At 37.8% G+C, this 23800-nt stretch overlaps 1 protein-coding gene across 3 annotated transcripts in view; it reads left to right on the top strand.

Annotated features, from left to right (window-relative positions):
* Positions 1-23800, top strand: part of ADIPOR2 (adiponectin receptor 2) — a 79881-nt gene that overhangs the window by 34533 nt on the left and 21548 nt on the right. The window lies entirely within an intron of this gene.

The following is a 23800-nucleotide window of genomic DNA, read 5'->3' as shown; positions in this document are numbered from 1 at the left end:
GAGGGATGCTATTAAAAAAATATATAGGGCCATTGCTGGAGAGGGGATGGAGTGTTGAGAAGGAACCTTGAGCACATTTGTATTTTTTCTTCAGCATAACTTGAAGTCACTCATTCTTAAATTAGCTTAGATATTATTTGATTACATAGTTTCACCTTTCTTGCTAATGCCTAAAATCATACTTAATCTGCTTTATCTTCTTTAAGGAAGAAATGGGTTTTGTAGTTACCATATAACCTTTGTAATTTGACCAGGCTTTAGTTGTGACATTATCAGTTATATATTTTTGGAGAAATTCTAATTGTGTGCTGAAACTATTCCAAAAACTGTTTATCTTCAGTGTATATCTTGGGATTCAGTAGAATTCTGTAAGTAGAAGGCAGATTTTAATCTTTCCTCTTACTTCCCAGAGAAAAGAGTGTCTTCAGGCAGCTATACCTAGAAAGCAAAGGCATAAATATTTCTGAACAGCATCAGAAAGTCCTTTTTACAGACATTTTGCTATGTGTGCTGGAACTTTCCCATTATGTAGCATGGGTTCAATATTGTGGCACTAGTACGGTGTTTCTCAAACTATGGGTTGTGAATTAATTTTAGTATTATAAAGCATAAAAAAAGATGAACAGCAAAATAGAATTAAAAAATTGAGGTACATGTATGTAATAAATAAATAATATACATTTAAACTATATTATTTGATGACATTTTTAGCTTTATATAGTTATATATGTACATGTAAATGTACATATAAATAAATGTAATGTAAATGTAAATATATATGTAAATATAAATAGCTTTATATAGTTATATATGTAAATATAAATAAAAATATGAATAAATAAATATTTATTCATGTAAATGATACATGAAATACATTTCTTACTGTGGGTTGTAGTTGAAACTATCTCGAAGGCCTCTCCTTGGAGCAGCACCTATACTTCCATAAGAGATGGACATACTGTATGGATAACAGTGTTGTTGGGTTGAACTCCAGAGAGTTGTCTTGTCCTTTCAGGTCTTTTATAAGAATTTCACCAGAATGTCTTAGTAATTACAGGCTATTGTGGCAAGAGATTTAAGCCTATTTCTTCTTTTATTCTTGATAACACTTTTTAAAGCCAACCTTATACTTTTGACTAGATAGATTGTGCTACAGTGAAAGATTATGTATGTGCGTGTGTGCATATATCCATATGGATAGATTAATAATTTATAGGACTTTAAAAAGCAGCCTACAATAAGTATAATTTGGCCTTTAAACCAGTATTTCTGTTTAAAATGACTTTTGACAGATACCTGGAGCAAGAACTTTCTTGTACACTTGAGACTTAACTTTCTTGTTGCTGTTTTATAGTACAGTGTAATGGAGTTTAAGCTTCCCTTGCCAGGCAGAACAAACTGAATTTCACTCAGTTGCTATTAAGGCCTGAGCAGTTGTTAATGCAGTTGCTGTTCCACTGAGAACTATCACTGAGTTTGGATGAGTGACTGAGTATTTTTTGTCCTTAACATGAAATCTACCTTCTTAACAAATTTTTAAGTATATAGTACAGTATTCTTGCTACGCGCACATTATTGTATAGTAGATCTCTAGAACTTTTTCGTCTTACATTACTAAAACTCTATATCCATTGATTAGCAAGTCCCCAATCCCCCATCCCCCTCAACCACCATTCTACTTTCTGCTTCTATGAGTTTGACTATTTTAAATACCTTGTAAGTGGAATCATACAGTATTTGTCCTTCTGTGACTGGCTTTTGATGTAGCATAAATATCTTCAGGGTTTGTCTATGTTGTAGCATATGACAGGATTCATTGTATGTATATAGCACATTTTCTTTATCCATTCATCCATAGGTGGACATTGAGGTTGTTTCAACCTTTTGGCTATTGCAAATAATGCTGCTATGAACATGAGCATGCAGATATCTCTTCAGGATCCTGTTTTCAGTATTGTGGATAAATTCACAGAAGAGGGATTGCTGGATCATATGATATTTCTATTTTAGATTTTTTGAGGTACTCCTACTGTTTTTCATAGCTGTTGTATCATTTCATTATACATTCCCACCAACAGTGCAAAAGGTTCCATTTTCTTTACATCCTGGCCAACGCTTGCTATTTTCTTTTTTTTCCTTCGGATAATGGATGTCCTAACAGGTTTGAGGGTTTGAGGTAATATCTCATTATGGTTTTGATTTGCATTTCCCTGATGGTTAGTGATGCTGAACATCTTTTCACATACCTGTTGGCCATGCCTTATTTGGAGAAATGTCTATTCAGGTTCTTTGCCCATTTAAAAATCAGGTTACTTATTTTTTTTTTTTTTTTTGCTTTTGAGTTGTAGGCATTCCCTACACATTTTGGATATTAACCCTGTATTTAACCCCTTATTAGTTATGTGATTTGCAAGTGATTTTTCCCATTCCAAGGTTTGCCTTTTTACCCTGTTGATTGTTTTCCTTGCTGTGCAGAAGCTTCTTAGTTTAATTTAGTCCCACTTGTCCAATTTTGCTATTCTTGCTGATGCTTTTGGTATCAGGTTGAAATCATTGCCAAGGTCAATGTTGTGAAGGATTTCACCTATGCTTTCTTCTAGGAGTTTTATAGTTTCAGGTCTTAATGTTTAAGTCTTTAACCTACTTTGAGTTGAGTGTATAGTGACAGGGGTCCTCAAACTGCGGCCTGTGGGCCACATGCGGCCCTCTGAGGACATTTATCTGGCCCGCCAGGTGTTTTTGCTGCCGCTGTCTGTCCTGCTTAGCAGCCGACTTGTCCTGGGCCCTCAGTGCGCATGTGTGGAATGTGCGCTGCACTCTCCAACGGCCCTCCAATGGTCTGAGGGACACTGAACTTGCCACCTGTTTAAAAAGGACCCCTGGTAAGATAAGGATCCAATTTCATTTTTTTGCACGTGGATATTCAGGTTTTCCAACACCCTTTGTTGAAGTCACTCCTTTCCCAATTATGTAGTCTGGGTGCTGCTTGGCTAACATCATTTGATTATATATGTGTGGCTTTATTTCTGGGGTCTCTATTCTGTCCCATTGGTCTGTATGGCTGTTTTTATGCTAGTACCATATATTTTTTTTTTTTCCACTTGGGTAGTTTCACTTAACATATTGTTTTGATTATTGTAGCTTTGTAATATGTTTTGAATGTGTAAGACTTCCAGCCTTGTTTTTCTTTCTCAAGATTGTTTTGTCTATTTGGGTTCCTTTGTGGTTCCATATGAAATTTAGGATTGTCTTTTTCTATGACTAGGATTATCTTGAAGTGGAAATGTAATAAACATAATTGGAAGAAGATTGACCAAGAGACCAAGATGTTGAACACAGGGTCAGATATTGAACACGTGTTCTAGTCTTATGAAATAGGTGAATTATTTAAGTTCCTGAGGTTTTGTTTTTTTCATATGTAATATGAGGTCAATATATGATCTCTGTGTTTCTTTCCAGTTATGGTAGAATGCTACAATTTTATCAATTTCTTGATATTAAGAAATGTTCTCAGTTGGGCGTGGTGGCTCATGCTTGTAATCCTAGCACTCTGGGAGGCCGAGGTGGGCGGATCATTTGAGCTCAGGAGTTTAAGACCAGCCTGAGCAAGAGCGAGATCCCATCTCTACTAAAAATAGAAAGACATTAATTGGCCAACTAAAAATATATAGGAAAAAAAAAATTAGCCAGGCATGGAGGCTCATGTCTGTAGTCCCAGCTACTTGGGAGGCTGAGGCTCAAGGCCTGGGATCGCTTGAGCCCAGGAGTTGAGGTTTCTGTGAGCTAGGCTGATGCCATGGCACTCTAGCCTGGGCAACAGAGTGAGACTCTCTCTCTCAAAAAAAATGTTCTCAAGGGTTTTTAGAATGTATACTTTGAGCTATTCTGAAATACACTCATATCCAATGTAAAGAACAGATGGTAATGAAAAAAGTAGTTCCTCTGGCAGTTTCTAGAGGTGGTTGTGTTAAGTAAAGGCCAGTAAGGAGGAAAAGAGGGAATGTGTGCGGGGATTTTAAGCAACAGGTATAGTGTGTAGCAAGGTCCTGAGTCTGAAAAGAACTTGGTGAATTTGAGGAGTGCGGTGAGTGGATAGAGGGAGGATGGTAAGAGATCAGGTTAAAAAAATGTAGGTAAGGGCCTTGTAGACCACCATGGGAAGGTCTTAAGCAAAGGAGTGATAAGACCTCATATACATCCTAAAAAGATGACTTTTTAACTTTATGTGAAGATAGTAGATTATGGAGGTAGTTTTAAGAGAAACTTGGAGATGAGTTAGGAAGTTGCTACAGAAATTCGTGGAAGTTTTTGGGTGGCTTAATCTGGGTCGATGGTGATAGGGGAACTGATAGGAAGTGGATAAATTTGAACTGTGCGTTGGAAGTAGAATTGTCAGGATTTGCTGGTGTATTGGATGTAATGGTTTGAGGGAGAAGGAAGTGATGTGAATGACTTTGAAGTATCATGTGAGTAACTGAATTGATGGGAGTATGATAACCACATTTTGATAGTGGAAAAACTATGTTCTGAGAGGTCGAATTTGGGTGTGAAGCAGGTTTAGATGGGAGGATCAAGAGTTTGCTTTTTTTGTCCAAGTTAAATATGAAATGCCTGTGAGCCTTCTTAGTAGATATGTCAAGAAGGTAGTGAGTGGGTATGAGTTTGGAATTCCAAAGAGACGTCTATGCCGATGTAGTGCATATAAATTATATTTAAAACTACTGAAATGGGCCGGGCGCGGTGGCTCACGCCTGTAATCCTAGCTCTCTGGGAGGCCGAGGCGGGCGGATTGCTCGAGGTCAGGAGTTCAAAACCAGCCTGAGCAAGAGCAAGACCCCGTCTCTACTATAAATAGAAAGAAATTAATTGGCCAACTGATATATATATGTAAAAAATTAGCCGGGCATGGTGGCACATGCCTGTAGTCCCAGTTACTCGGGAGGCTGAGGCAGTAGGATCTCTTGAGCCCAGGAGTTTGAGGTTGCTGTGAGCTAGGCTGACGCCACGGCACTCACTCTAGCCTGGACAGCAAAGTGAGACTCTGTCTCAAAAAAAAAAAAAAAAAAAAAAAAAAAAAAAAAAAACTACTGAAATGGTTAAGGTTACTACAGAGGGGGAGAGGGAAGAGAGGAGGGCCCTAAGAACCCAGCCTGAAGAACATACCACATTTTAGCTATGAAATAATCAAATATGTTTTTAGAGTCCAGAATTTGCCCACCCAGTCCCTTTTTGTCAGATTCACATTAATTGATTTTGTTTGTTGTTATACTGTTTTTTGTTTGTTTACTATCTTCACTGGATAGAGTGGTATCCTCTGAAGATGATATTTATGTTTTTTATTTCACTAACAATTCAGTGAATGTGATTTTTTTCATCCTTATGAATTTATTATATTTCATAGAAAACCTATATTTGATTTTTCTTTAATCTTAGACCTAGCCCAAAAGTCAGCAGTATGAACAAAAGAACCATTTTCTCTTCCTATCTGTTTTAACATATTTCCTATGAGGAGTCAGAGGGTGAGAGGATCTGATCCACAGATCGTGGAATGTTAGAGCTGAAAAGGCCCCCTGAAATCATCTTGCTTGCCTTGTTCAGTTTATCAATGAGCAAATTGAGTTTTTTGGTTCTTAATGATAATTTGTCATTTATGTTGTTTCTCTTTGGAGTTGAAGTTCTTTGCTGAAAAAGAGAAGATGGTTTATGGAGAGACTGGTACAATTTGTATGTACTATCTACTTGGGAGATAGTTTCAGTAGAAAATTTATTAATATTGTTGATTATTTAAGCAAAGGAAAACTTTTCTTCTGTTTTTGTCCTCCCTTGGCCCTTTCTCCCCATTCATTACAACTTCTGTTCCCTACTGAAACAATAAACAGTACTGTTCCTTGCTACAGATTTCAGGGTTAGTATATAGTAAACATGGGAGCTAGAGAAGAAGGGGGACAGAGTTACAGAAAACTATGCAATTTTGAGACTAAAATTAAAGGCAAAATATTAACTTAATATCTTCAAGTACATGACTTGAAGAGTTCCATGTACTGATTTTTTGTGTGTGTCTGGAAAAAGGATTCATTTCTTATAATTTTCAGTTTTGAAGTTGAAATATCAGAACTATTAGCAAATATCAGAAATATCAGAAGGATAAAGTGTATCTTTCTCAATAATTCTATTTATAATAATGCGTTAATTTGTATGTAGCACTTTCACAGATGTTATTTCATTTGCTTCTCAAAACTGTACTCTGAAGTAGGAAGAACAGACATGATCTCTTTTTGAAAGTGGATGAAAGTAGGATTTAAAAAGGTTAGGATAGTAATTTGCACAAGGTCACATGGCTAAATTAGAACACTTGCTGAAGTCTCCTGACGGTTCTTTCTGCTGAACAAAGCTGACTTTATCAGGTTGACCTACTGTTTCCGAATTCCAAACCCTGCCCCTGAGTGTTTATGTTGAACCCAGAGGTTGGATTCAATAGTTGGTCTTGTTTTTTGGCAAAATTGTTACACACTTTGTTTTCCGTGAGGCCAGAGTAATTTTGTATCCTAACTCTTTAATGCTTATTTTGAAAGTAAATAAAACAAATACAGTGCAGCCTTTCACATTTCTGATGATTTAGCATCGTTTTCTTTGAGTCTTTTTTCCCTCCTATTTTAAGATGTAGAATTTAACTAGGTTGCTTAGCCTTCTTTGAAAATATGATTGAGAGTCCTTAAATTCTCTAAGTTGTGTTAAATCCCAATCATGCATAAGGATAAAAGTGTAATAAAACACGCAACAAAGTTTTTGGTTTTTTTTTAATTTAAAACAAGTTAAGTGAAATTCTGAACTTACAAAATTAGGTTTATGGTAGTTACGTGCATTGTGGAGTGCTATATCTTTCCATACAAGTGTTTACTTACCACCAGGTTCCTTTAAATCAGTGACTCTATTAGGAGTGCTCATCTGGTCACATATGGCCCTTTAAAGAATATATACAAATGCCAAGATTTCATTCCAGACCTATAGATTCAGAATCTTTGGGTTCTGGATGTATATGTAATTTTAAAAAGTTTCACAAGTGACTAAGATGCTCACTAATGTTTAAAAAACTAGTGCCTAAAGTAATATCTTTTTTTTTATTTAAAATATTGAATGTATTAAAAACTTCTCAGGAACATGCTTTGTAAAGAGACAGATCTTACACTGAGGAATATTAGGGAAATAAAGTTAGATTTATTTGCTCTTTGTTAAAGGAAAACATCACATTTACTCATGACTTGACTGATTTTTGACAGTCTCACTCTGTCACCCTGGCTAGAGTGCAATGGTGTCATCATAGCTCACAGCAACGTCAAACTCCTGGGCTCTAGTGATCCTTCTCCCTCAGCCTCTCAAGTAAGTAGTACTACAGGCGTGTGCATCCATACCCAGCTAATTTTTCTGCTTTTAGTAGAGACGGGATCTTGCTCTTGGTCAGACTGGTCTCGAACTCCTGACCTCAAGCGATCCTCCGGCCTTGGCCTCAGCCTCCTAGAGGGCTAGGATTACAGGGGTGTGCCACTAAGCCTAAAAAACTTTTTATTGAGATAGATCACATACTATAAAATTTACCCATTTAAAGTATACTGTTTGATGGTTTTAGTATAGTCACAGAGTTGACTGTAGAGTCACTGCAGCTGGGTCCCTAATAGGCCACAGCCATCACTCCAGTCTAACTTCAGAACATTTTTATCATCTCCAGAAAAAATCACTTACCTGTTTGCTATTTCTCCCCATCCCCATCCCTTAACCCAAGGCGACCTCTAGTCTACTTTCTGTCTCTGTGCCTTTGCCTATTCTGAACTTTTTATAAATGAGATCAGATGATATGTGGCGTTTTGTGTCTGGCTTCTTTTATTTAGTATGTTTTTAAGGTTCATCTGTCTCATAGCATGTATTAGTGCTTCCTTTCTTTTTATTACTAAATAATATTTCATTGTATGGATATACAGTTGTTCTTCCTTATTTGTGGTTTTGCATTCGCTGGTTTTAGTTATCGGTGGATCTGAAAATAGTAAATGGAAAATTCCAGAAATAAGCAATTCAAAAGTTAGATTTTATGCCATTCTGAGTGGTATGTTGAAATCTCCTGCCTTCCTGCTCCATATGGCCCCATCTAGGATGTGAATCATCCCCTTGTCCATTGTATCCACACTGTAGATGCTACCTGCCCATTAGTCACTTAGTAGCCCCATTGCTTATAAGATGGATAGACAACAAGAAGAACGGTAAATACAATGCAGTAAGGTATTTTGAGTGAGAGACCATATTTATAAAGCTTTTATTAAACTATAATTGTTCTATTTTTAGTTATTGATATCTTACTGTGCAGCCTCCCTCTCTTAAGTTTCATGGAAGACAATTTTTCCATGGGCTGGGTGGAGGGAAGTGGGGTGGCAGGGGAGCTCTGCAGCCTGGTCTCTAATAGGCCACAGACAGGTACCAGTCTGGCCTAGGGTTGAGGACCACAGCTATATTTTATTTATCCAGTAATCAGTTGATGGACACTTGAGTTGTTTCCACATTTTGGTTTGTTATAAATAATGTCGCTATTGTCATTCATGTACAAGTTTTGTGTGGACATATATTTTCATTTCTCTTGGGCTAGGGTCCCCAACCCGTCACCCCCACCCCTTGGCTGCATTGCAGGAGGTGAGCAGCAGGTGAGCCTGTGAAGCCCCACCTGCACCCACAGCTACTGTCCATTGCTTGCATCACCACCCGAGCACCACCCCCATCACGTCAGTGGGGGCATCAGACCCTCATAGGGATGTGAACCCCACTGCAGACTGTGCATGCAAGGGATCCAGGTTGCGTGCTCCTCATGAATATCTAACACCTGAAAATCTGAGGTAGAGCCAGGGCAGGACACCTCCCCCGCCCCGGGGTCTGCGGAAAAATTGTCTTCCACAAAACCCATCCCTGGCGTCAAAAAGGTTGTGGACCACTGCTCTTGGGTATATACCCAGGAGGGATTTTTCTGGGTTATATGTTAACTCTATGTTTAATATTTTGAGAAACTGTCAAATTGTTTTCCATAGCAGCTGCACCAGTTTATATTCCAGCCAACAATGTATGAGGCTTCTACTTTTTCTACATCCATGCCAACAATTATTACTATATTTTTAAATATAACCATCCTGGTGGGTGTGAAGTGGTATCTCGCTGTGGTCACAGTTTACTCTTGAGCTTTTATCAGGAGACCAGACCTGCCTCTGTTAACCTCTTTGGAGAATTTGGAAATAGCAGCTAAATTCAAACCTATTATAAAACTCCAGTTGTGGCAATTCAACCTCTTTTAATTGTCTACTTCCTTTCATCCATACTGCCACTACTTTAGTCTAAGCCATCATCTCCCATCTGGAATAGATCTAATAGGACTTTGTCTTTTGTTTGTTGTTTCTGTCCACTATATTCTTCACACAGTTCTGAGACAGAGCTCTTAAAAATTCAAAGTTTATTACGCCATTCCCATTTTTAAAATTCTTTATTTGCTTCCCATTGCACTTAGGGCAGTGGTCCCCGACCTTTTTGGCATCAAAGACTGGTTTCTGGAAGACAGTTTTTCCACGGACTGTGGGTGAGAAGGGGATGGTTTCAGGATGATTCAAGCGCATCACACTTATTATGCAGTCAAACCTCTCTGTTAATGATGATATGTATTTGCAGCCACTCCCCAGCACTAGTATCACCACCTCAGCTACACCTCCGATCATCAGGCATTAGATTCTCATAAGGAGTGTGCATCCTAGATCTCCCACATGTGCGGTTTACAGTAGAGTTTGCACTCTTAAGCGAATCTAATGCCTCTCCTGATCTGACAGGAGGTGGAGCTTATGTGGCTATGTGAGTGATGGGGAGTGGCTGTAAATACAGAAGAAGCTTCCCTCACCCAGTCTGCCCACCCTGTGCTCACCTCCTGCAGTGTGGTCTGGGTTCCTAACAGGCCATGACCGATACCTTTTGGTGGCCTGGGGGGGTTGGGGACCACAAACTCAGGGTACAATACCAACTCCTTTCTCTAACCTGTAGGATCCTGCATGATCTCATTGCTGCTCTATCTTTCTAACTTCATTTCAGGACATTCTCCTCCGTGTTCATTGAGCTGCAACCACGCTGGCCTTATTTCTGTTCTTTAAACAGGGTGGGCTCTTTCCAGCTTCAGAGCCTTCAAACAGGGCTCTTGCCTGTGCCTGGAGTGTTCTTACCCCCACTCCTCTGGGTAACTGCTCATCCTTTAGTATCAGGTTAAGTTCTCTACCCCCCCCCTTCATTCCGTATCAGATTTCCCATTGTTAGCTTTAATCAACTTTTATTTTCCCATCACAGTATGTATCACAACTTGTGTATTTGAGCGATTATGTTTTGTTTTGTTTTTTTGACACCGAGTCTCACTCTGTTGCCTGGGCTGGAGTGCAGTGGCGTCAGCCTAGCTCACAGCAACCTCAAACTCCTGGGCTCAAACAATCCTGCTACCTCAGCCTCCTGAGTAGCTGGGACCACAAGCATGCGCCACCATGCCCAGCTAATTTTTTCTGTATATATTAGTTGGCCAATTAATTTCTTTCTATTTATAGTAGAGACGGGGTCTCGCTCTTGCTCAGGCTGGTTTCGAACTCCTGACCTCAAGCAATCCTCCCGCCTTGGCCTCCTAGAGTGCTAGGATTATATGCGTGAGCTACCACGCCTGGCCTATATGTTTAATAATTATTTTTGCTTGTAGACTTCTAAGTTCCATGGTGGCAAGAATCTTGCCTTTTTGTTACCTATATTCTCAGATTCTAACAGATTTGTTACCTATATTCTCAGATTCTAACACAGTGTCTGATTGGCCTATAACAAATAATTGTGGAATAAATTTATCAATGCTGAATTTAAAGTTCTATGTCTAAATGGTCTCAGGTAGTTTCTGTGAAGAGATGCGCAGAAAGAGAACACTGGGGTATGTTCTTTGAGTGTTCTGGGAAACTTAACACTTCTTTATGATAGAATAAATGCATTCTTATTATTTATCATAAGAGTGATAGCTTGTTTTTATCGATACTTTACCATGTATGAGGCAATTTTCTGAGCTCTTCTGCATATATCATCTCATTCATTCCTGAAGAAGCCTTATGGCACAGATTAATTTTGCTTGCTTTTGTATTTCATCTCTTTGTAATCATTCCGTATGTACTCTTGTGTCTGCCTTCTTTCACTCAGCATCATGTTTGCAAAATTCATCCATATTTTCTGGGGGTAGCTGTAGATCGTTCATTTTCGTTGCTCTGTAGTATTTCTTTATGTTACCATACCACATTTTGTTTATTCATTCTGTTGTTGAAGGCAGTCAACACTGGGTTGTTTCCAGTTCAGCGCTGTTATAAATAGTGTTACTGTGAACATTCTAGTACTTGTTTTTGGTGAACATATATTTGCATTTCTGTTAGCTACATACCTAGGAGTGGAATTACTGGATCAGGAAGGTGATCCAATTCCTTCTTTAAACATCAGAAATATTTAACAACCTCACTACATTAAAGTCATATTTTTAATATTAGCTTGAAAAAAATACACCATAGAAATTAACTATGAATTTCAGTTCATCTTAGTGAATTTGTATTTAGTAAATTACTGTAGTACCTACATGTATTTGGAAAGTAGTATCGCTTACTAATTTGTTATGAATATGAGAAATTTATTCAGTCCACAGACACCATTTAATGTGCATATAGACTTTCCTAATTATTGAAGTAATTATCCAAGATAGTTTCATGAGGTTGGGAATCAAGATACTACTTAGAGCTATGTAACTTCTCTTAGCTTCCTTTTCTTCATTTACCACACTTAATCTAGATTTCCACTTAATAAAATGGGAATAGAAATACTCATCTCAGAAGGTTGTTGTGAAGATTTGACTATTTAATTTGTAAAAAGCATTTAGTACAGTGTCTGGCATGTAGTTAGTGTACAATACATAATCTGTTACCCTGTCCTTCCTTGGTAATAGTACTCTGTTGATTAATTGCAGTAAATCCTAATAAACACATCCTGAGTTTATCCATATACCTCAACCACCCTTGACTTCAACAGTCTTTTCACAAAGATGATGTCTAAATCTGTTGTCTTAGTACTGGCCTCTTTATTGGACTTTTAACTATTAAAATTAACTGTTTCAAATTGAACTAATTTAACTTGTTCTCTTTCCCTACCAGCTTCTCCTTTTGAATTACTAATTTCTTCTATTAAATAGAAGCAACTTTCTTTCAAGTACCCAAATTTGGTTCCTAGATGACAAGAGTGGAAGGGCTCCTGTGTCATTTAGTTTAGTTGACACGTGCATGCTTTTAATCTTTCTACAGATTTTTTTTTAATTTTTTTTTTAGTTGGCCAATTAATTTCTTTCTATTGTTTAGTAGAGATGGTGTCTTGCTCTTGCTCAGGCTGAGCTCAAATGATCCGCCCGCCTCGGCCTCCCAGAGTGCTAGGATTACAGGCATGAGCCACCACACCTGGCCTCTACAGATGTTTTTAGTTTCTTTACCGTGTGTTGGTACTTTGGACATGCAAAGAGAAGACATGTTTTATGCCATTTAGTTTTGTAATCTCTAACCCGCAGGCCTCAGATTGGTATTGGTCCATGGTGGCCTGTTAGGAACTAGGCTGCACAGCAAGAGGAGCTAAGCAGTGTGTGGGGGAGCAAGCCAGCAAATTTTTGTCTGCATTTACAGCTGCTCCCCATTGGTGGCATCACCACATAAGCTCCACCTCCTATCAGATCAGCTGCTGTATTAGATTCTCATAGGAGTGCGGACCCTACTATAAACTGCGCATGTGAAGGATCTAGGTTGCGTGCTTCTTATAAGAATCTGATGACTGATGGTGTGAGGTTGAGCTGAGGTGGTGATGCTAGAGCTAGGCATTGGCTGCAAGTACAGATTCTCATTAGCAGAGAAGTTTGACTGCACAGAGACCGTAATAAATGAATTGCTTGCAGACTAGCCCTATCAGTGAGTGGCAAGTGACAATGTAATAATAGTAGAAATAAAGTGCACAATAAATGTAATGTGCTTGAATCATGCTGAAACCCCCCTGTGGAAAAACTGTCTTCCATGAAACCAGTCTCTGGTGCCAAAAAAGTCGGGGACCACTGATTTAGTTGGAGAGACAGATAAATCAGTACATTTGTGGTGAGTGCTGTGTGATTGTATGCATAGGGTACTATGGGGGCAACTCCAGCTGCAAGTGGGGATCAGGGCAGGAAAAACTTGAGTTTCAGACTTACCTAAGAGAAAGGACTAAAGAACATTCTAGACAAAGGGAACAGCAGATGTGAAGACTCAGAAGCAAGAAATAATATGCTTTTAGGGAATAGTAGTAATAAGAGTTAACATTTATTGAATATACACTGGCGTATGTTGATGTCTGAACCTGAAAAATGTTCAGCCTAGCTGGGTTCAGTGAGGTGGAAGATGTAGCAGCAAGTAAGCCTAGATGACTAGGGACTAAACTGTAGATCTTTAGACTCTTGGTCCAATATTCTTCCATCATCCAAAATTCCTTTTGAAATTTGTATCAGATTCAAGTTTTGTGTAATGTTGTATATTAGTTGAAATGGCTAGACTATTGCCTCTAGGCTTCTGACCCTAAGGCCTGTGCTCTTTTGACTATAATTGCTGAAGTTTATAGTTTAGCATTTTATAAGGTTTTGGACAAAAATATAAAAGTGGCATTTCAAACCAGTTTTTCTGGATCTTCAATTTTATGCCCCCTCCAAAGTCTCTGAGGTATTAGGCCAAATAAACAGATCACCCTTTATGATTGTCCTACTTTTCCTCCGTTCTAGGTTCTTCTTCATACATTGGGAGATTAGGAGCTAACTTTTATTCATTCAACCTAAAACTTATTCTATTGAACTGGTTTACTTTAACCAAATTCAAGAATGCCACACTGTATTAGTTTATTATAAGAAAGCTAACTTGTAAATATGCTCCTGTCAATCACTTCATTTTATTTTCATAGGGAAATCTGTTCAGGAAATTCACTTAATATTAGAGAGAGTTTCTATGTGAGAATTTTAAAAAATTGGATGATTTTAAATATCTTTTCCATCAAGCTTCGATAGAAAGACCTAGTGAATACAAAGAGTATATATATTTTGAGGCAGGCCAAGATGAATGTTCATATAGACTAGGTATTGTACTTATTATTTTGGAGGGATCTAGGTATATACATCCATCAGTGCTCATCTTCAGCTGTCATTTTTTTTTTTTTTTTGTAGATACCTTAATTTCCACTAACCCCTGTGTTTTTATTTGTTAGCTATATCAGCTTGCTAATGCCTTTACTACACATTTCTGGTTTCTAAATTTAAGACTGGTTTCAATCTGTCAACTTGCCAAAAAGACTATCAGAATGACCGGTAGGTCAAACTAAGCCAAGTTTATTACATACTGCTTAAGAGTGAACTGTAGGGGACTGACATATATTTTCCTAGTTTAAGAATTAAATTTAGTAAGTAATGTATGTGTTCTGCCCAGAGCGTTTAAAAGCAATGTGCTCTGGACAAGATCTTTCTGATAAACAAGGCTGTTGCCTAGAGGCATAACAAAGGACCTGAGCTGCAAGTAAGCAAGAGCTGCCCAGCCCCATGGCAATGGGGGTCTGGAGGCCACATGATAAACACATTGTTCCTGTGATTGCTGCTTAAACCCCATAAGATGGCTGGTTAGTCAATGATGGGTAAGACCCCTCAAGAATAGGGGCGACCTAAGCCAGGCACAGCCGCCGAGGGTCAGCCTAAGATCTTAGGGGTCACCCTAAGAGAAGCTGGGGATGGAAAATGCCCCCTGTGGCTTGCCTTGCCCATCCTTGCTAATCTCTGTCCGTGATCTATGCCTTGCATCTAGAGCAAGCACCTGGAAATTCTGAGTCAGGGGATATCTGCTTCTCGAAGGCTACGCATTCTGGAATTTATGGCCATTGCTGAAATGCCTGGGTGGTTACGTACAAGGAACTAACTTTAATTTTTTAGAGTATAAAAATAAAACTGACCCGATATATTAGTACTCAAGTCAACTGTCTATGTGTGTGTCCGCGTTTTTCTTTGTGTTCTGGGTTTTTGTTTTGTGTTCTGTGTTCATCCTCCGTCCTGTAAACGGGCCATGACAGTGAATACCACCCTAAAGCAGCAGTCCTCAACCTTTTTGGCACCAGAGACTGGTTTCATTGAAGACAATTTTTCCATGGACTGGGGCGGGGTGGGGTAAGGAGGGGAGGGGCAGCAGAACTCAGTGATGCAAACACTGGGGAGAACACTGGGGAGCTTCACTAGCCTGCCTGCTCACCTCCTGCTGTGTGGCCCCACCCCCACTCTGTTCCTAAGTTTCATGGAAGATGATTTTTCCATGGATGGGGTGAGGTTGGGGTTGGGTGCAGTGCAGCTCTGTGGCCTACTCCCCAACAGGCCACTGACCAATACTGGTCTGCAGGCCGGGGTTTGGGGACCACAGCCCCAAAGAGTCCTAGTAGTGTTTTTAGAAATGAGAGGTCATGGGTGGATATAGGGTTTTGGAGTTTGGGTTCAAGTGGCAGGTCTTCCAATATGGAGAACTTACTGGAACTGGGCAGTTTGTGGTAAGATAGATTAGGATTCTTGGACCAACTATTGATAAGCAAATAATTGTTTGATTAGTGAGCAGGTTTGCCCATTTGAGCAATATATTGTTCTAAAGGTCTGGTTGAACAGTTTATTTTTCATTTAAATGAATTGTTGAGAAGTTGCTAAAGATAATGTTGAAGGTATGTACTGGTTCTCATCTTTACCTTCCTGGGCAAGAAGTTATGTTAAATAGGGCCTAATAATTAAGCTGTGTGAATGCAGGTCTCACTTCGTAATGATGTCTATAAAGGCAGATAGATTTTCATCAAAGATTTTCTGTTCCCAGCCCTGGGTATTATAACATTTTTGATCTTTCTCTTCTAATTGTGTATGGTGTTGTGACCATGGGTCTCTGTGGCACTTTGTGACTTTAGCTAGCATTTACATGTCATTTATGTTTTACTACTTCCCAAATGTAACTGAAGCTTCAGCTGAATTGAGCTAGTCGTCTTTCCTCAAGATGGTACTTTTGTTTTTCTCACTTGATTATTTCCTTTTATCTCATCTTTCTAAAACTGTATTCTTCTTGCAGCCTTTCCTGAGCTCCATAATCTCTATCTTTGAACTAGCTATACATTATTTCCATGATAGTCATTTATGTGGTTAATTCAGCCCCTTGCTAGCCTGTAAGCCTGCAGAATAGAGACTATGTTTTATTCATCTTATTTTTAATTATCTTAATATTTGTTAAACTTAATTACTTTGTTGAACTGAGCTGGTCTAATAACCCAAATAGGTTTGTGAATTATTTTCATATTGGACTGACCTTAAGGGCCTTTTATCTTTATCACTATAGTTCTCTGTCTTTGTAAGGGTAAAATATACTCTAGAAAGTTGTCATTTTAGGTTGTCCTTTGGACAGATCATCAGAGTCAGGTGTTATTGTCTTTTGAAAGACAACCAACTTTAAAACTCAGTCTTCTCACAGATGAACTTCACTGATTCCAGACTTAGAAAAGAGTATGACAGTTTACCAAGGCATAGAAAAGATGAGCACTTAGTATATCATAAGTTATATGAAAAGGTAAGCAGTGTTCAAACTATTCTTGGTAAGTTTTTTTGTTTGTTTTTGGTTTTGTTTTGTTTTTAACAAATAAACATTTGATTCTCAATGTTTTTGTTTTAAATTATAGCATGCTAAATAAATACTAGTTTTGCTATTATTTTCATTTCCCTGTACATTTAAAACGGACACTTTTTAATGTTTTGACAAAAGTTTTTAAGGTCATTGAACAGTCATTTTCCCCATTGATCATTAAGATTACTGTGCATGGTTTTGGCTTGCAAAAACAGTCACTTTCACTGTCCTGCACTGCTATGCCAGGCAGGGCCTGCCTGTATCTTTTCTTATCTTTTGGCCAAATCTCTATTTATTACCACCCAAATTCAGCAGTTTTATAACTAGAAATTCATGTGAATGTAATGGATGAAGCATGAACTTTGGAGCTATATGGACATGGAACTTCTGATTTGGGCATTCTAGATATGTGACTTTGGACAAATTATTTAACCTCAGATTCCTCATATAATATGGCAACTGCCTAATGAATATTTTTGAAATTGTTTGAATGAGTGCTTGCTATTTAGTTCTATCACTAGTAATCACTTAGTAAGTAGCTCATTTATTCTTATCATTTTTCACAGTAAAGAAATACATTTTTTTCTAATGTAAACACATAATATTGTACAGTGGCATATGTAATTCAAGGTGTATAGACCCTCTTATCATTTCTTTCTATCAGGGTTTCTCAACCACTATTGACATTTTGATTAGATAGTTCTTTGTTGTGACTGTGCATTATGGGATGTTTTAACAGTGTTCCTGGCCCCTACCCACTAGATGTCAGTAGCTGTTGCTAAATGTCTTGGGTAGGGGAGTAGAGGGGGGAGCAAAATTGCCCCTAGTTGAGAACCACTGCTTTAGACTATTAAAGTATTTTCTTAACTAACTTCCCTTCTTTCCTGAAGGTTTCTCTTCTTTAATCTAGCCTTTTCTCTGTTGCCACAGTAATAATGTTCAGCTTGCAACTTCTTGTCCTTTAAATGCTCAGCTTTGCCTACAGGGCAAAGCCTAAAGTCCCTTAGTAGTAAAAGCTTTTAAAGAGCTGGTTCCTATCTAACTGTACCTCCTCTGTAACACACCCTCCATTGCTTTTTTAAAAAGCATTTTATTGAGGAATAAACTACGCAAACAACATTTTACTGAAGGATACTTTAAATACAAATACTCAAATGTTAGTTAGATTTATAGTATGATGATAACTTACATATGAATGACCACCACACAGCAATTCAGATCATTTCCATCACTTTCCAAACTTCTCTCATGCCCTTTTCCAGTTAGTAATCTGTTTCCTACCCCGAGATGTAACCACTCTCTGACTTCTATCACAATAGATTTGTCTGTTTCTGAACTTAATATAAGTGGAATCATATAGTACACATACTTTATGTTTGTGTTCTTACACTTGATGTGTTTGGTACTCATCCACATGGTCATGTTGTTTTGTATATAAGTAGTTTCTTTTTTATTTCTGAGTAAGCATTCCATTATACGAATATATCACAAACTTGTTATCCATTCTCTTTTTTGATAATTAGGTTGTTTCTGGTTTTTGACTGTTATGAATGATGCTGCTATGGACCTTTTGTTTTTCTGTTTTTATTACGGTAAAATGCCTATAACATAAAAGTTGCCATTTTGACCACTTTTTTTTTTATTTTTTTTTTTTATTTTTTTTTTTTGAGACAGAGTCTCACTTTGTTGTCCAGGCTAGAGTGAGTGCCGTGGCGTCAGCCTAACTCACAGCAACCTCAAACTCCTGGGCTCAAGTGATCCTTCTGCCTCAGCCTCCCGAGTAGCTGGGACTACAGGCATGTGCCACCATGCCCGGCTAATTTTTTATATATATATCAGTTGGCCAATTAATTTCTTTCTATTTATAGTAGAGACGGGGTCTCGCTCTTGCTCAGGCTGGTTTTGAACTCCTGACCTTGAGCAATCCGCCCGCCTCGGCCTCCCAAGAGCTAGGATTACAGGCGTGAGCCACAGCGCCCGGCCCACTTTTTTAAAATGTACAATTTAGTGGCGTTAAGTACATTCACATGTTGTATAACCATTACCACTATTTATTTCCAAAATTTTTCATCACCTCAAACAGAAATACCGTGCCTACTAAGAAATAACTCCTCATTCCTCTTCTCTCTAGACCCTGGTAACCTCAAATCTATTTTCTGTGTCTAGGAATTTTTCCTATTTTAGGTATTTCATGAAAGTGGAATGTTACAGTATTTGTCCTTTTGAGTGTTACTTTTTTTTCTTATTATATTTTCAAAGGTCATTTATCAGAACTTCATTCCTTTTTATTGCCATTCTGTTGTATGTATAAGCCATACTTTATTTCTTCATCTTGTGATGGACGTTTGGATTGTTTTCATATTTTTTAGCATCACATCACCTTTACTTTTTGCTGTAGCCATGCTAAACTACCATATTCTTTGTGTCATGCTTTTTCTTTCCTCTGTGTTTTTGAATACTATTACCTTTCCTGACATAACTTACCCCTGTCATGTCTGACTGGTGAACTCATACATTTTCCTTCGCTTGGTTTAGATGTTACCTTTCTAAAAAACTGTGCCAAAATTAACTATTTTGTCTTTATATCAGACCTTATTCTTAGAGTTCTCTAAACTCATTGCTGTAGTTATTTATTTACATATGTGTGTGTCTTTTCCACTAGGTTGTAATATCTACCTTTAATGTACTTAGTACCTAGCTCCTCGTTATAATAATAAAGACTATCTTTTATTACTTTCTGAGCCCTAGGCCCTGCCATAGTTTCTGCCAGATCTGCAGTGTAGGTACAGTATTGTTAAAGCCATTTTATAGATAAGGAAACTTGATGCTTAGAGAGATTTAATGTAACCTTGTCCAAGATTACAGAATATATCAATAGTCAAGGTTTATCTGGCTTCAACTCACGCTTAATTTATTATAATAAACTACCTTTTCCTAAAACTTAATAAATGTTTGATGAATGAATAAACAGTGCTATTTTCTCCTGGCTAGTGTTTGTCCTAGACCATACGTTCTGCGTATACTTCTGTTTTCTTTCAGCAAACAGGTATTAATGCTGCTAAGAACAAGAAGCTGTTCCTCCCCTAGCAGCAGTGTCTGTGTTCCTGTTCCCTCCCTATGATTCATTGAACCGCTCATCTCTCTTTCTTGTAGATACATATAGTAGTGAGTACCTATTGAAAGAGGTACCCTATCCTGATTTTTCCTTATATAAGTCTTTACCAGATGGTTAGGTGAGTGAAATGCCCTTACTTTTGCCATTGAGGCTTCCTTACCTTTTCCTATAAGTAATCCTTTATGGATCCAACTGCATTTAGCCTGATAACCCAAATTACTGATTGTAAGTAATCCCATTGATTCAGACTGCAGTTTCATAAGGTTTTGCTTATGACAGTACAGAAAACATTTAACCGTGGTTCTGTTTTATGTACTTATTTGTAGTTTTGAAACTGCTGACATAATTTATTTGTATGAGGATAAAGATTGAATCATTGTTTTTGTTTCTCTTTGTAAAGAATCAAATACATGCTGAATATTTATTACTATTTTGAGATCATTTCAAGCTATTGCCTATTTTTAGTTTTCACATTATTGGTGTTTTATGAAATTTTTTTTTTATTTCGGCATATTATGGGGGTACAGATTTTAAGGTTTCAATAAATGCCCATTTCCCCCCTCCCCCCAAAATTCTGAGTCTCCATCATGACCATCCCCCAGATGGTGCACATCTCACTCATTATGAATGTATATACCTGCCCCCCTCCCGCCTCCCACCTGCCCAATACCCTGTTACTGTAGTACCTATGTGTCCACTTAGGTGCTACTCAGTTAATACCAGTTTGCTGGAGAATATATCTGGTGCTTGTTTTTCCATTCTTGGGATACTTCACTTAGTAGTATGGGTTCCAGCTCTAACCAGGAAAATATAAGATGTGCTATATCACCATTGTTTCTTAGAGCTGAATAGTACTCCATGGTATACATATACCACATTTTATTAATCCATTCTTGGATTGATGGGCACTTGGGTTGTTTCCACAGCCTTGCAATTATGAATTGTGCTGCTATAAACATTCGAGTGCAGGTGTCTTTTTTGTAGAGTGTCATTGGATCATTTGGGTAGATGCCCAGCAATGGGATTGCTGGATCAAATGGTAGATTCACTTGTATCGCTTTAAGGTATCTCCATATTGCTTTCCACAGAGGTTGAACTAGTTTGCAGTCCCACCAGCAGTGTAGGAGTGTTCCTCTCTCTCCACAACCACGCCAGCATTTATTGTTTAGAGATTTTTTGATAAAGGCCATTCTCACTGGGGTTAAGTGATATCTCATTGTGGTTTTGATTTGCATTTCCCTGATGATTAGAGATGTTGAGCATTTTTTCATATGTTTGTTGGCCATTCTTCTGTCTTCTTTAGAAAAGTTTCTGTTCAAGTCCTTTGCCCACTTTTTAATGGGGTTATTTGATTTTTTCTTCCTGATTTTAGTGAGTTCTAAGTATATTCTAGTTATCAGTCCCTTATCGGATGCATAGGATGCAAAATTTTCTCCCATTCTGTAGGTTGTCTGTTTACTTTCATGACTATTTCTTTGGCTGAGCAGAAGCTTTGTAGTTTGATCATGTCCCATTTATTTATTTTTGTTGCTGCTTTGATTGCCTTTGGGGACTTCTTCATAAACTCTTTGCCCAGGCTGATGTCTAGGAGAGTGTTTCCAACTTTTTCCTCTAGAGTTCTAATACTTTCATACCTTAGGTTTAAGTCTGTTATCCAGCGTGAGTTGGTTTTTGTGAGAGGTGAAAGGTGTGGGTCCTGTTTTAGCCTTCTACAAGTGGCTATCCAGTTTTCCCAGCACCATTTATTGAAAAGGGATTCTTTTCCCCACCGTATGTTTTTGTCTGCTTTGTCAAAAATTAGATGGCTATATGAGGATGGTTTTATATCAGGATTCTCAGAGCTGTTCCACTGGTCAATATTCCTATTTTTGTGCCAATACTATATTGATTTAATTACTACAGCTTTGTAGTATAGTTTGATATCTGACATATTAATGCCTCCCATTTTGTTTTTGTTGCCTAGAATTGCTCTTGATATTCGGGGTCTTCTTTGGTTCCATACGAAGCGTAAAAGTATTTTTTCTATATCTGTGAAGAATGCTGATGGGATTTTAATAGGTATTGCATTGAATCTGTAGATCAGTTTGGGTAGTATAGACATTTTGATGATATTGAGTCTGCCGATCCACGAGCATGGTATGGATTTCCATCTGTTTCCATCTGAGGATTTACATCCTCTGCTATTTCCTTCCTCAGTGTTTCATAGTTCTCCCTGTAGAGGTCTTTTACCTCCTTGGTTAAGTATATTCCTAGGTACTTTAATTTCTTTGTTGCTATTGTGAAGGGTATTGAGTCTTTAATTTGGTTCTCAATTTGATTGTTGTTGGCGTATATGAATGTCTCTGATTTCTGTGTATTGATTTTGTATCCTGAGACTTTACTAAATTCATTGATCAGTTCCAGGAGTTCCTTGGTTGAATCTCTGGGGTTTTCTAGATACAATATCATATCATCAGCAAACAGTAAAAGTTTGATCTCTTTTGCCCCTATTTGGATACCTTTGATTCCATTTTCCTGTCTGATTGCTGTAGCCAAGACTTCCAGCACTATGTTGAACAGAAGTCGAGATAGTGGGCAGCCTTGTCTGGTTCCAGTTCTAAGTGGGAAAGATTTCAATTTTTCCCCATTCAGTATGATGTTGGCTATGAGTCTGTCATATATGGCTTGTATCATTTTTAGGTATGTCCCTTCTATGCCTATTTTCTTAAGTGTTCGTATCATGAAAGGGTGTTGAATTTTGTCAAAAGCTTTTTCTGCATCTATTGAAAGAATCATGTGGTCTTTGTTCTTGCTTCTGTTTATGTGGTGAATTGCATTTATAGATTTATGTATGTTGAACCATCCCTGCATCCCTGGGATGAAGCCCACTTGGTCGTGGTGGATTATTATTTTGATAAGTGTCTGGATTCGGTTAGCTAAGATTTTGTTGAAAATTTTTGCATCTATATTCATTAGGGATATTGGTCTGTAGTTTTCTTTTTTTGTTGCATCCTTTCCTGGTTTTGGTATCAGAGTAATATTCGCTTCATAAAAGGTGTCGGGGAGGTTTCTGGTCTTCTCGATGTTGTGGAATAGTTTCTGCAAGATAGGTACTAGTTCTTCTTTGTAAGTGTGGTAAAATTCGGGTGTGAAGCCATCTGGACCAGGACTTTTCTTTTTAGAGAGATTTTTAATTGCTGTTTCTATTTCAGCTGTTGAGATTGGTCTGTTCAAGGAATCTATTTCTTCCTGGTTGAGCCTAGGGAGGCTGTGTGTTTCTAGAAATTTGTCCATTTCCTCCACATTTTCCAGTTTGTGTGCATAAAGATTTTTGTAGTATTCATAAATTGTATCTTGTATCTATTTGGGATCAGTTGTGATATCTCCTTTTTTGTTCCTGATGGAGCTTATTAGAGATTTCTCTTTTCTGCTTTTCGTTAGCTTAGCCAATGGTGTGTCAATTTTGTTTATTTTTTCAAAGAACCAACTTTTTGTTTTATTAATCTCCTGAATAGCTTCCCTGTTTTCAATTTCATTTAGTTCTGATGTGATCTTGTTGATTTCACTTCTTCTGCTGGGTTTGGGGTTGGTCTGCTCTTCTTTTTCCAGCTCTTTGAGTCGTTTCATTAGATTGTCTATTTGTGATCTTTTTGTCTTTTGGTTATAGGCATTTATGGAGATAAACTTTCCTCTCAGAACTGCTTTAGCTGTCTCTCAAAGGAGTTGATAACTTGTCTCTCCATTGTCGTTTTCTTCATAGAATTTTTTTATTTCCGTCTTGATTTCTTCATTTATGAAGTAATCATTTAGTAGGAGGTTGTTTAATTTCCACGTTTTTGTGTAGAAATGTGAGTTTCTGTTAGGGTTGATTTCTAGTTTTATTCCACTGTGATCTGAGAAGGTACATGGTATGATTTCTATTTTTTTAAATTTCTTGAGATTTTCTTTATGTCCTAGGATATGGTCA

Source organism: Microcebus murinus, chromosome 10 (assembly GCF_040939455.1).
Source record: "Microcebus murinus isolate Inina chromosome 10, M.murinus_Inina_mat1.0, whole genome shotgun sequence".
NCBI classification, from domain to species: Eukaryota; Metazoa; Chordata; class Mammalia; order Primates; family Cheirogaleidae; genus Microcebus; species Microcebus murinus.
Note: the sequence above shows the minus strand (reverse complement) of the source record. Positions and strands in the feature narration are given on the sequence as shown.